This window comes from Jaculus jaculus, chromosome 6, assembly GCF_020740685.1.
Source record: "Jaculus jaculus isolate mJacJac1 chromosome 6, mJacJac1.mat.Y.cur, whole genome shotgun sequence".
NCBI classification, from domain to species: domain Eukaryota; kingdom Metazoa; phylum Chordata; class Mammalia; order Rodentia; family Dipodidae; genus Jaculus; species Jaculus jaculus.
In genome coordinates this window covers 96,831,811-96,846,024 of record NC_059107.1, presented here as the reverse complement: position 1 = coordinate 96,846,024, position 14,214 = coordinate 96,831,811, and positions in this window count along the sequence as shown.

The following is a 14,214-nucleotide window of genomic DNA, read 5'->3' as shown; positions in this document are numbered from 1 at the left end:
CTCTCTTTGTAGCTCCTTCCATAACTGGCTCTCCATTGACCTTCCCCAGATGCTGATGTTTAGAGATTTGCCAGGCTGGGTACTACTTACTAATTTCCCAACCTTTGGTCACCCACTGTCTGTTTCTAGAACCTATAGTCAGTCTCATCGCAGGGCAGGGCTCCCAGAAGAGAAGCCATCTTCTCTTTCCTTGTGGATCTTGCATGCAAAATTGTTCGTTGTAGGAAAGCGCAGAGTGCCTGCAGACAGCCATCAGCTGGCTCCATTGCCCGCATCACAGAACCTGCCATGGGCTCTCCTCACACTGGAGTTATGGACACAAGTTATGGCTCTCCCTGTAAAACGTCATTATAATTATGAAAAATGTCTGCAGCTCTTTCCACTGTTTAGGCAAAGCCTCTGGCTGTCCTGATGAGCAGAGATTTAAGATCCTGTTCTCCATAAAGATGGCTAGATAGCCCAAGAGATAGATGTGGTAATGCCTAATTGGTCATTGTTGAGTCATCAAATCTGATTCAGGGAGCGGGATTGGACAGTCTTGAGAAGTAAGGGATGGAAGGACACAGCCTAGGAAGAGGATGGCAAGGGACTGTTAATCAGCCCCCTCTTTCTACACTGGCTCCCTCCTGCGTTTTCGCCATTCCTTTACACAGAGTTCCCAAGAACAGTAGATCTCAATCTTCCTCAGGATCAACCTCATTTGATTCCCCAGGAAGGTAGTAACTTCTTGTCCCAGTTGTTTCCATGACTATGGACCTACTTCACCTTTTACCTCATTTGTGCTTTCCTACAAGGAACAATTTTTGTATGGAACATTCACAAGGCAAGAGAAGATGGCTTTTATTCTGGGAATCCTCCCCTGCGATAAGACCAACTATAGGCTCTAGAAACAGACAGTGAGTGACCAAAGGTCAGGAAATTAGTAAGTAGTACTTTCATAACAAGTTGCTCCATAACTCACTGGCCTCTGGAAATGCCATCTTCTTCTTTTTAAAAAATTTACTTTTAACATTTGCTTATTTGTTTGTTTGTTTGTTTATTTGAGAGAGGGAGAGAAATAGGCAGGTAGAAAGAGAAAAAGGGCGTGCCACTGCAAATGAACTCCAGATATGTGTACCCTCTTGTGCATCTGGCTTACATGGGTCCTGGGGAATTGAACCTAGGTCCTTTGGCTTTGCAGGCAAGCACCTTTAACGTCTGAGCCATTTCCCCAGCCCAGCATGCAGTTCTTAAACTTGTAATTCTTTAAATCCATTGGTCAACGTTTTAGGGTGAAGAGGAAGTATATATGTATATGATATATGTGTATGTGCATATTCATGTGTGTGAGTACATGTGTGCAATGGTGTGTGTGTGGAGGTCAACAGACCATTTTTGGGTGTTGGTCTTCATACCTCCCTGTTCACCTCCTCTGAGGCAGGGTCTGTCGTTGTTCACTGCTGCATTCACTGAGTGAGCATCATGGAAACTCCCTGCCTCTGCCTTCCATTGCCATCAGTGTGCTGAGATTACAGAAGCCTACCACAGCTTCCAGTTTTTTACATGGGGTCTGGTGATCTGAACAGCAGTTATGCTTGTGAGGGAAATACTTTACTCACTGAACCATCTCCCCAGCCCCAGCATTTTCTTAGAGGGATGCTCTTCTTGCTTCCTTATTCCTGATTGCTCTCCATACCAATCACACCTTCCTTATTTATGTCCTTTTGCTTCAAAGTCGTATGACTTTTTAAAATATTTTATTTTATCTATTTTAGAGAAAGAGAAAGAGAGAGAAAAAGTAGCAGATAGAGAATGGACACACCAGTGCTTCTAGCCTGCAAACAAACTCCAGGCACATGTGCCACCTTGTACATCTGGCTTACGTGAGTATTGGGAAGTCCAACGTGGGTTCTTTGGCTTTTCAGGCAAGCACCTTAACCACTAAGCAATCTCTCCAGCCCCCAAAGACATATGGCTTTTAAGAACACTTTCCTAGGCTTTCCATAATTGTAATGAACATGTAACTCAGAGTGGATAAATTTTATTATTTAAGCAAATCACAAAAGACAAAGCCAGATAATGAGTGGTCTAGTGTAGGTAGGAATGAAGAAGACAGTGCCATACCCACCTTTTGGCTTTAAAAAGCTAGGAAAAACTCGGGAGGCAGAGGTAGGAGGACTGCCATGAGTTCGAGGCCACCCTGAAACTCCATAGTCAATTTCAGGTCAGCCTGGGCTACAGTGAGACCCTACCTCAAAAAAACAAAACAAACAAACAAACAAAAAAGCTAGGAAAAGGACAATCAGTAGGGTTATGGTAAGCATGTTAATGCTAGGGAAATCTTCCTAGGAAGATTTTTCAAGAAGCAAAAGTAGCTTCCCTGAAGGACGAGACAAAATTACTTCTCAAGGAAAATTTTAGAGCTTTATTCCTTCATTGGAAATGGTCTAGGTGTGGTGCTTCTTCCCGGAGCAGGTGTGCTGAGGACAAAATGGGAACAAGGACTTAAAGCCTTGATTCCCTGTGCCTGTGACATCCTGCTGGCCCACCTCAGGCTTGCCTACTTTGCATTCCTCTGGATGGTGGTGGCAAGAGCAATTGAGCAGGAAGAGCATGTGTAACCCCCAAGTTCCCACTATCATCCCATTAGGAACTGGAGCCCAGAACATAAGCCCTACCACTGAGGCACAAAAATGGAACATGGTTGTGCCTGTGGACCTGTTCACACGAGAGCTCACGTTCCCCCAGATCAGCCCTAGCAATCCTTCTGTCTCTGCACGTTCCACTCCCACCATCCAAGACGGAGGTAAAAATACTCCATTCACAAAACCTGTCCTGCTGTGACATGTTTCATAACTCTTCCATGCACTTAGCTCGCTCCCCGGCAGCTCCTGTAGAACCCATCTCCCCTTCTTCCTCCACTACCCCTGGAACTCCTTTTCTCAAACTTTTCCGTACCACCCATTTCTCTCTCCTTCCAGTCTTAGAGACCAGAAGTCAAACAGGGTGGTTTCTTTCATCTCTGACTTCTGGCTTCTGTCACTCCACACTCTTCAGAACCTTTTGACCCTAGCAAGTGAGCAAGTTCTAGAAGAACATACTGCCTTTCTGCAGGACTACCAGTCCAGCTGCAAAAGGAAGGTGGCAATCGGTAAAAGGAACCTTGTTGATGCCCCAGTAGAATTCAAGGCAGGCAAAGCAACACAGATGGCCATCCCTCTGAGAGCCGAGTGCTCCCTTGGGGGACAGAGAGAGCTGGGTGCCCCGATCATCTAAAGTAATTGCCGCCGCCACTACCCCGACAGTAATAACCCAGAACCACTGACAGATCTTTTCATCTGCAAAATCTCAAAGCACTCAGCCGCCAGGTGCTTATTAAGCCCTCTTGGGTGAGGTTGGCCCAACGGGTCTGCACCCTTCCTACAGACGGTCAGGGTCAGGGGGTGACTCAGAGAACCCGAGGAGCCAAATGTTGCAGGGGCGAGGGGCTGTCAGCTTCCTACACGTGGGAAAATGAGCGTCCTTGGCCCAGGTCTGGGTCTGGACTCCAGGGGAGTGGAAAGGAGACAAGCTCCTCCCCCCGCAGCCTGCAAGCAGGGTCATGTAGAATTAATCCAACACACAGCTCATTTCCCCCAAATACCAGACGGGACTGTTTACACCCCAAGAATTGGCAAGAGGCTTGGGGAAGTGGGCATGGATGGAGATGATTTTGGAAGGGAGAAGCAGACATTGGGAAAACATCTCTTAAAGGGGAGGAGAAGTGGCTGAGGAGTTACCTTCTGAGTCAAGACAGGGTCTGAGGAAACTTGAGTTTTAGGAGTGGCACACTGTATGGAAAGCGCTTCTGTGGTACAAAATCAACTTTTCTGTAGAAGAGGCCTACGTATGAAGCATGGGGAGAGAAAGTGTTCACTCTCTGCATCCCACACCTGCAACATAGTTCCTGTTCACCAGCCCATGCCAATCTCCTGGCCCATCTGAGACCCTCCACAATTCCATACCCAAGGCCATGTTCTTCTGCATGCAAAAACACCCCAAGCTTGGGTTGGAGAGATGGCTTAGCGGTTAAGCGCTTGCCTGTGAAGCCTAAGGACCCTGGTTTGAGGGTCAGTTCCCCAGGACCCACGTTAGCCAGATGCACAAGGGGGCGCACGCGTCTGGAGTTCGTTTGCAGTGGCTGGAGGCCCTGGCGTGCCCATTCTCTATCTATCTATGCCTCTTTCTCTCTCTGTCTGTCTGTCGTTCTCAAATAAATAAATAAAAATGAAAAAAAATATTTTAAAAAAACACCCCAAGCTTGCCTCCCCCAGTTTCACACTAGAGGGAATCCCAAATCATTTTGAATGCTCTTTCTGCTATAGCTCTGAAAGCCTACCTTTAGGAAAATGGACACAGACTAAATCCATGGACATTTGGATGGAGCACTAGACAAGCAGTCTCAGAAAACCTTAGACTCCACTGGTCCCTTTGCTACTGCTCCTCCCACAACCGAGGCTGGAGAGTCGGCCTGGTGGCAGATGTGTTTTGTTCGTTTGTTTGTTTTAGGGAAGGAAAGCAATACTTTTTTTTAGATGTATTTTTGAATAGTTGAACCAACATTATAAAATACTTTAGAATAACAGGTTTGGGGAGTAACTTGAAAATGCGTAAGTGAACACAGTCGCACTCATGTTCTACCCTCCTTGGACACCCCAAAGCCAAGTCGCCACCAATTCGCCTGGAGACAACTGCTGACATTTCAAGTACATTCATCCTCAAGGAAACTGCACTTGGTGCTTTAACCTGAACACCCCGACCTAAAAGAAGAAGGAAGAGTCACTCTATGGCCTAACTGATATATTTGGAGGAAAATGACTCCCTACGTATCAAATTCTTGGCACTAACCAATAATGAGAAACCAACCCTTTAGGAAAGAGATGGGACTAGATGACAAGCCCCCAGTTTGCCTCTGGAAGCCAAAGTCCCAAAGCCCCTAACAAACTCAAAGAAAGCCCAGGACCTGGGTCCCTACCCTTGAAGACATGGATCCCTCCAAAGCTGTAAAAGCAAAAGAAACTTTAGAAATAGGCTCTGACTTGCTTTACTGTGCGCATCAAGGTCATTGCTGCATCCCTCTGTCCCTACAAAGGACATGCCCTTCAATCTCCAACATCAATTCCCCTACACAGGAAAAAAGACAAGAAAACCATTTGCCTAGAAACGAAGGGTCTCCATCCCTATCCTCCACGAAGAGGGGGAGGCAGGGGAAAGACTCTCATTAGCAAATTGCAGGTGGTGCTACCGGGGTGTTATTTATTATTTGTTGGCTGCCAAGGTTTTCCTGAGCCAGAGCCTGCAAAGACAGAGCCATGGCCTCAGGGGCTGCAAAGTCTGAGACAGACAAACAACACACAACTCAAGCATAAAATCCACCCCATGGGGAGCTGGGGGCAACTTTGGCCACAGGAGCCCCACTCCTGCTGAGCCCTCTGGTACCTGAAAGTCTTGGGGAAGGTACAAATGTTCGGAAGAGAGCCTAGATTGGAAGGAGCAGGCTCTGCCAAGGAATGAGGGGCTCGAAAGAAAGAGCCCGGCACAGGTTGGGGCAAGAGGTCTCAGAATGGTGTGAGTGGTAGGAGGAAATGAGATCAGGGTTACAGGCTGGGACAGCAGGGAGAGGAGGCGGGCTGGGGGGGAGAGGCATTGCTGAATGGATGGGGGAGGCCAAGAGATGTCATCAGCTGTTGCGTGGGGGAATGCTGATGCCAGAACACAAGTTGCGGCAAGACATGAACTGCCAGAGGTACCAAATGATTGAATGGGAGTTTAATCAGAGGGAGAGGGGCTTGGTCATCAGCAATCCCCTAGGAGGAGATGCTACTGCTTCAAGACTGCTGGTGCATTCCTCATAAAGCAGACTCAAAGGGAAAAGGCTCATGGATGGTGGATTTGGACACACCAAGACAACCCTGACAATGATTAGCTTTGCTGGACGAAGCCCGGCCATCTCAGCAAGTAGGGAAAGCTTCAAGTCTCTCTTGTGACATATTTGCCCAGTAAAGCCGTCTGAGAACTCCCTATACCCTGAGAAGTTCCATCTCCTGGGGCATTTGCCCAGTATTCCAACATCTGGGTCTGACGTCCTCCTCTGTGTAAACCTCACTGACTCAGGGACCTTGTTTGAAGGGCTAGCAGGGAAGGCAGACCCTCACATCTAATCAATGCAAAGGACTTCTCTTTCCATCTTTTGTTTAAATGGTGCTTCAAGAAGGGAAGACACGAAAGGGAGGGAAAAAAAAAAAAAAAAACAGGGACACCCGCCTAGTTGCCCAGGTTAACCTGGAGTTGGCGAGCTGGGAGATGTCCAAACCATACTTGCCTTTGCACCCAACACAGAGTAGCTCAAAATAAAGTCTGGGAGGAAGACAGAAGGTCTCAGAACCAAATGAGTCAATCACGTGCTCACTGTCAAGAAGTCCTTTCTGAATTTAACCTGGGTACTTCACTTATTTGGAAAAAGAGAATGGCAAGTACTCTTTCTTTCTTTTTCTTTTTTCTTTTGGTTTTTTTCACGGTAGGGCCTCACTCTAGCTCAGCTGACCTGGAATTCAGTATGCAGTCTCAGGGTGGCCTTGAACTCATGGCAATCCTCCTACCTCTGCCTCCCTAGTGCTGGGATTAAAGATGTGCGCCACCACGCTCCACGCAAGTATTCTTCTTAAGTCAGGAATCCCCAGAAGTGGTTTCAAAGGCCCCAGATAGGTCATGAAGTCCTTTAGCCTCTTCTGAGCTCAGCATCCGTAGGTGTCCTTGCTGCTTTCTTCCACGGCTAATCAAGCTGTACCAACTGAGGAGCTCCAAAAAAGAGACACCTTCACAGGAGGTTATCATCTCTCCTTCACAAACATGCAGTCACCCTCAGTATCTTTGGAGGGTTCCCCTCGACACCACAGGCTGTTCTGCTAATGACTTGTGCCCAACCAAAGAGGCGAACTTGCAAATACCTCTTAAGTGAGATTCACCAATTCTTTCTGTAACAGGGTGGACTGAGGCAATGCTATGTAAAAGTATGGTGTAACAAACTTAAGTCAGGACATGTCTCAGGTAGACATAGTTACAGGGTCACTATAGACACCTCCTCCAACATGTCCCCAGATAGTTTCTGACCCCCACCCCCAGCATCTTCACCCTCATATGGGGCAAGAAATATCCACCATTATAATACAGGATCAGCATTTTCCACTTCCACCCCAAATTGTTAATTCCTAAATTGTACAACCTCTGGCACTGGAAAAAATAACAATCTAGAAAATGTTTGATCAATTCCCTAAAATCTGTTTTATTTCTGAGACGAGTCCTACAAAGCTTATGTACAATATTTGCCCATTACATTTAGACACGTGTTCAATTGCATGCTCTTAACACATAGAGTTGTGCAGGGGAGGCATGTATACAGTTACACATTCCCAGCAAAGATGCCATCAAATGGAAAATAAATCAATGATCACGTTTATGTAGTCCATTTGCTACCAAACTCTCCCAGTTGCTCTGTGAGAAACCCCCGATCTGCTATCCCTCCACCAGGGGGCCAAGCAGCAGGCAGTCTTTCCCTGTAGCAGGAGAGAAAGGGTATTATTTCTAACCACTGCAGGCTTTCAAGAGAGTCTATTCTCCTAACGTTAATGGTGGAATAAATTCTGTCCTTCAATTGGTTTTCAATTTGACTAATTTATTGAAGGAGGAGGCCATCAGGGTAGGCATAGCAGAAAACTTCCTAATAGGAAGTGGGCTAAATAACCTCCGAGGACCTGGAGACTAGCTGGCTTTAATAAAAGCATCAAATGTGTTCCCTTTTTCAAGCTAGCCATCCCGAGGCAGTGGGTTGGGCAAGATGACTCTCTGCTTCCTCAGAGCCTTGAATCTTTTTGCCTAGGGGAAGCTAGATCCAATATCCAGGAGGTGAGGGCTGCAGTGTTATTTTACAAACAAGCCCTCCCTATATCAATGCCACTTACTGTACTGGAAGCTGGTATTAAGTGAACCGCTAGTGTAGTGCATCAAGGGCTTATTGAATATTGATTCCCATTTACGTGACAGCAAAATGGCCTAAGAAATCTTCTCTGGGTGCCTCAGCCCCTTGATAAAGAGGGTGTTAGTTTTGTTTTATGAAGCCGGGATCCAGGCCAGTCACATCTTATAGCCCCACTTACTTTTATTTAATAAAAACAAGGAATGGTATGAGTGAGGAGGGGGCATATAGTATAGCATGTTGTTTTTCAAGAGGATTTGATCCATTAGTGAAAGGAAAGGAACATCCTTAGGAAGGATTTTGACCAGTCCATGAGCCAGGGCAAAAGAGAAAGTCTATGCAGCAGATCCAGGTTCCTCACCCAAGGACAAAACCCTACCTGGTGGAGATAAGGAAGGGATTATTTTGCCCAGCAAACAATGGAAGAAATTTGCTTCCGGCAGCATGAGCAGAATCATGATCTCTCTTCAGGGAAGCAAGGGTCTGAGGGTTGTCATCCTTTCCCATAATGCCAGAGCATCCTTAACCCAGCCTTAATCTACAGTGTATGGAATTCCTCCAATTATCCAAATTTTCCAGAAAAAGTAATTTTACTAGCTCCCCCCACCACACACACACACATACACACACTCTTCTCAGTGTCTAGCTGAGAAGAGCCCTTAATATTAGCCCTTTATTCTCTTCATCTATTTCTTCAGAATGAGGGGTGTGGCAAAAGGGGAATTCTTTCCAGGGTCCCTGCCCCTCCCTCACTTGCCCTCTACTCTTAAGGTTAGGCACATGTCCTCTCAGGACAGATGGCAGTAACCTCTCAGAAGGCCGAGGCTTCTGTCTTGAGAGCTTTAACCACAAAAACGGTTTTCTTCCAGCCTGACCAAGTGTGGAGGCAGAGGGATGGCAAGATTGGAGGCCCAGCGACAGGAGGCTGAATGGGGAGGGGGTAGGGAGTGACCACAAATCGGTCAGCCTGCCAAGAGCCACTGACCCCGTTTTAATATCCCAGAGGTTGGAGGCGAGAGCAGAAATCACAAGCTCCAGAAAAAACAATCTTTGGAAGAAAATTGCCTGTCTCAGCCAGAGATATATGAAAGTGCAGTTACGGGGGGTGGGGGGGGGAGACTGTAAAACTACACCTGGTTATTGCACTGACTGGCTGATACCATGATGCTTTTGCACTCCAAACAGTTTTGTTTGAAATGAAAAATCCCTGTGGACTTGGGTAACTAAGATGGTGTGTGATGAGGTAAGTAGAGAAGGGGGCAGGGCTGCCCCCCGCCAGGACACAGGCAGGTCTGAGATGTCTTGCGGGGCATGGGATGAAGGGACAAGGGAGGGGGAAAATGGGGTCAGGGATTTAGAACTCGTGACAGCAGGGCCAGAGCAAGGTAGGAGTGTTCCCCTGCCAAGTTCCACAGGTGAACTCCCCACCTCTGTCCTCTGACAGACCCCTGTCTGGCTCTCACTCATGGCTGTCTTTCCAAGTGACTTTTGTGTCTGTCTCTTCATTCTGTCACTTGCCTTTCATGGTCCCTCTCTCCCTTGTCCATCTTGGTATCTTTCACTTTCTGCTTCTGCCTCATACTCACGATCTGTTCCTCTGGTTGTAATTACATTTACGTCTCTGTCTCAAAGGATCTGTCCCTCTTGCCCTCTCTCTTTTCTAATTAGCCTCATCTGTCCATGTATTTGGACATCGCTCTCTCTGAGTATCTCTTTCTCTGATTCTATGTACTCTGATGAAAAGTAGCAAGGGAACAGACAGGGAATTCTAAATAAAACTGTTAACTAACTTTCATGAAGCGCTTGCTAAATGCCAAACCCTTACTTAAACCTCCTCTTATTCAGCTGTTATAATGAGTCTGAGAGGTAGGCTTTATTATGCCCATTTTACCGATGGGAAAATAAGATCAAAGAGTCTAAGTAATAGAACACTAAGTGGCAGTGATGGGATTCAAACTGAGGCCTGTCTGGCTTCAAATACCTGATCCTTAACAATTAATAGACAAGAAAAACCAGACAAAAAAGCGGTGAAAGAGCAAGCCGGTGGGAAAGACCTTGGAGAAAACTGAAGGCAACAGCAGGTGAGTGTTCTAAACCAATCAGAGGGAGCAACAGGATGTCAGTCTTGAGCCTTGGACTTGATGGACTGATGGTCAGGGCTGTCCAGGTGGCCAGCAGCACTCTCCTGACAAGACAGTTGAACGTAAGAAAGAAAAGCCACAAGTCCCCAAAGGAGCGTGCTTTTCTTTTTCTAAAACTCTTAAAGCCAAACCTTTCCAAGGGCACCCTGGGATCCTTTGTGGGTAGATTGGCTCCTTATGGCTAGGGATGGCACCAGCTCTCACAGCCAAAACACTTGTTCAGCACGTGTAATAACACCATCAGAAAGCTGTATTAGGGGATGGGGAGCTGCTCAGTGGATAAGGCACTTGCCATGCAAGCGTGAGGACCTGAGTTAAGATCCCCAGAGCCCACATAAAGCAGGACAGTAGCAGAAGTGTTTATAATCAAAGTACACCTAAAGCAAAAACTAACACCCACGGTTGTCCTCTGACCTGCACTCACACATACACATGCCAACACACATCCCTCTCTCTCTCACACACACACACACATACACACAGTTCTATTAGATCATAAACTTCTCTTGCTAAAAATTGATCTTTTTAATCTATCCTCAATCCATTTCTCCCTCATTATAAAGTTCCAGAACTTTCTTTGCCCCCCCCCACTTGCTAGTACCTTCTACCCTTTGCTATTCATAAAACATTTCCTCAGCACTCACATCTCCCTCTTTCTGTCTCCTGATAGAGCTGAATTTTGGTGGAAACATTCTAGCCATCCAATTCTTGAATAAGAAATGGTGTCCTCGAGCTCCCATAAGTGCTTGGCGTGTGCCATGAAGCACAAGATGGGATCTCTGTTATCTCGGCGTCATTACAAATGGAATAATTGGTCATAAAAATTATGCAGCCTGCTGGAAAAGAAATAATGCGCCCTCATTATAGATTCCTGAGATAGCTTCTGTGAGATAAAATTTCACATTTTCTTCATATCCCACATGTCACCAATATCCCCTACCCCACCTCCAAGTGTCCTAAACACTGAAACATCTCTAGAAAAAAAGCTAAAGATTAAATACAGGCCCAAGGCTACAGCCTCATCAGAAGTTTTGCTCAACTGAACCAACCCAATGCGACCTAAAAGTCAAGAAGTTTATAAAAATGCATACTCTCTCTCATAATAGAGCCACACACAAACGAGTCAACCTCTCCCATACTGTTTGAACTAGACAGGTAACATTCCCTTACATTCGCTCCTCACCAGCATATACTGACACTGACATGAAGTAGACACAGAGAAGTGGGTACCTATAGGAACCTCTTGACTTCTAAGAGAAAGTTGGCATATTTTGTGGGCACAAAAATATTAAGCTAAATGCCCCAGTAGTATTCTGAGAGCTCAAGCTCGTTTTTAAAAAAAAAAAATGCAAGAACAATGGATGAAGTGGCCAATCCCATACCATCTCTAGACATGCCACCCATGGCAAGGACTAGATAATAGCATATGGTAAAATTCAAAGAGCACTGCTCCAAAGGGTAATAATTTTGGACATGACCAGAGACACACATGAGGTCTTTTGCTCAGGCTGCAGTATCAAAGACATGTGCCCTAGAAGTTATCACTAGGAGAAAAAAATAAGAAACACATCACTCTACCAGTAGACCAATACCCACAGACCCAGCACCAGAGGAAAACATGGCAATGACTCAGAATTATCTTTTTCCATAATTCTGGGGGAAAAAAAAACAGATTTATTTACATTATTTTTTCACACAACAGACCACCAGTCCTCCCTAGTTTGTCCCAAACTATTGCCCTTCAGTTACATTATTACCCGTCCACATCCTAAAAAGAACTAAAGCAAGTGGACCCTGGCGTTCACTTCTGAAGATGACAAAGGAGAACCCGAGACAAGGCAGAGAAGTCTAACTCCCACCCCACTGCCTTTGCCTCAGTGCACACGATTCCTGAATATGTGAAGGGGGAGAATGAGGGAGATGCTTCCACTTCTCCAGATTCCCAAAGGGAGAGGGAACAAAAAAGAGGTAGGTTGGCTGTGAGCCAAGCAGACTCAGACTGGCTCCAAGTTTTCCCAGCTGTGGATTCAACTTCTTGGAGTGAGAGCAAAGAGTGAGACGAGACGATTGCTATGTGAAGAACAGGTTTGACTCCCACACCCTGTCTCCACTCCATGCCCCTCCTCGCTCCCTCTCAGTGGGGTGAGGAAGGAGAGAATGACACCCGCCCCTCAGCCTTTCCCAGCTCCAGTCAGCCCTCCTACAAAAGATGAATCAGCACCAGCATGGAGACAGAAACCAGCAACTTATTTTGAGAACTGGAACTCTGCTTCCACCTAGGACTTCAGTGACAAAGACCTAGTTGGGGACAAGTGATGAGCCAACCTTAAAGTGAGTTTTAGGGAACTTTGCCCCTGTTTTGCCTGGCTATGAGACAGAGCTAGCTAGTCTCTCCCTAAGTGAGCCTCCTGTCTCATGCTGTGCCTCTTGAGAACACTGGCTCATGGACCCTCTTGGCTTCCCAGAATTAATCCCCAGCTTTCTAGTCAGTTCTTTAAATAACCCATGAATTCAAAGGACACAAAATACTCCTTCTCCTCCCCATCAATATATCCATGGCTTGAATCTAGACTAGAGGTGTTAAATTTTACTTGTAAACACATACAAAATAAATTATTTATTACCCCTCTTAGGGCAATACTAATGCATGCACTCTAATCTGGAGGTCTCGTTAAAATGCAGATTCTTATTCAGTAGGTCAAGGGTGGAGTCGAAGACTCTGCACCTTTGACAAGCTCCTGAGTAATACTGATGCTGCTAAAGCCTGGACCACACTTGGAAGAGTGAGGATCTAGAATAGAGCACGCTAGACTGGGGATGGGTTACTGAGAAGTTCATGCCTAGACCTTGCCTGCAGCCTGAGAGGGAAATAAGAAGCAGATGCAAAAGCAAGAGCAGGGGAAGAACCATGAGAAAGCAACACCCAGACATGGAGAAGGAAAGGTCATGTGATAGTGGCTGTGGCATCAGGAAGATCTTAAACCAGGACAAGTATGAGATGGAATATGAAAGTAAGGGCCAGTTGGACTGTGAGAAAAGTGGGGAGGGTCATACTTGAAGGACTGCTGGGCAAAGATGACCTGCATAAGGGCAAGGACCCAGAACTCTGAATCAAGAAGTGACAGAAGCCCATTGGATGAGTCTCCAGGGGCTAATGGAGGGGATTCTGAGATTTAACAGAAGAAACATATGCTCAGCGGTCACAATAATGCTTAAGAAGCCGAATTAAATCATAACAGGAGGATGCCAGGGATGGCAGTGAGGGGGAGCCGGGAGTTATGTTTAATAGGTATAGTTTGGAAAGATGAGAACATTCTGGATATGGGTGTGAACCCGCTTGATGTCACTGAACTGCACACCAAAACACTGATTAAAATGATGTGTCTTGCCTTATATACATTTTACCATAAAAATACCATGGTGCTGGCAGAGGCCACAGGAATATTGGTACCATCATATGAAAGGACTAAAATCCATGCCTACTTTAAGCTGAGGACATGGTGGGGAAAAAAGGAGCCTCTTGAAGTAAAAATAAACCCTGAAGACTTCTCTCAATCCCTGCTTATGGTACTTAAGCTCTTAAGGATTTGGAGAGAAAAAAAATCCACATGACAAATGGGTTTCTATTGTGCCTTTGAGCTCGGCCTGCTCATCTTGAGTCATTAGAGCAGCTCTACGGGTGCCATGAACGCGTCTCCTCACTCATGTGCAGCCTGCACATGAAAGAAGCAGCCAATGATGGGGAAAGGCAAGCTCTTAAAACGCTGGGCTTAGAGTCCTTGGGAACATGCAGCAATTTCTGGCTGTGCAAGGACATCAGGGAGAAAAAGGATTGAGCTGAGCGAGTGGAGAATGAAACAAACTATGAAAAGACTGTTTTCCAAAACAAAAATCAAAGTTGGAAACGTTACCAAGAACAAAATAATGACTATCCCAAGAGGTCAAGAAAGATGAGCCATGGCTCCGTTTTAAGTAGGGGACATAGGTGACATTGGAAACAGGAAATTGAGAGCATGCATGCGTGGGCTGGAGTAGGGACTGAAGACAATGGAAAACTGGGGGCTGGGGAAGTAGCCCATGTGT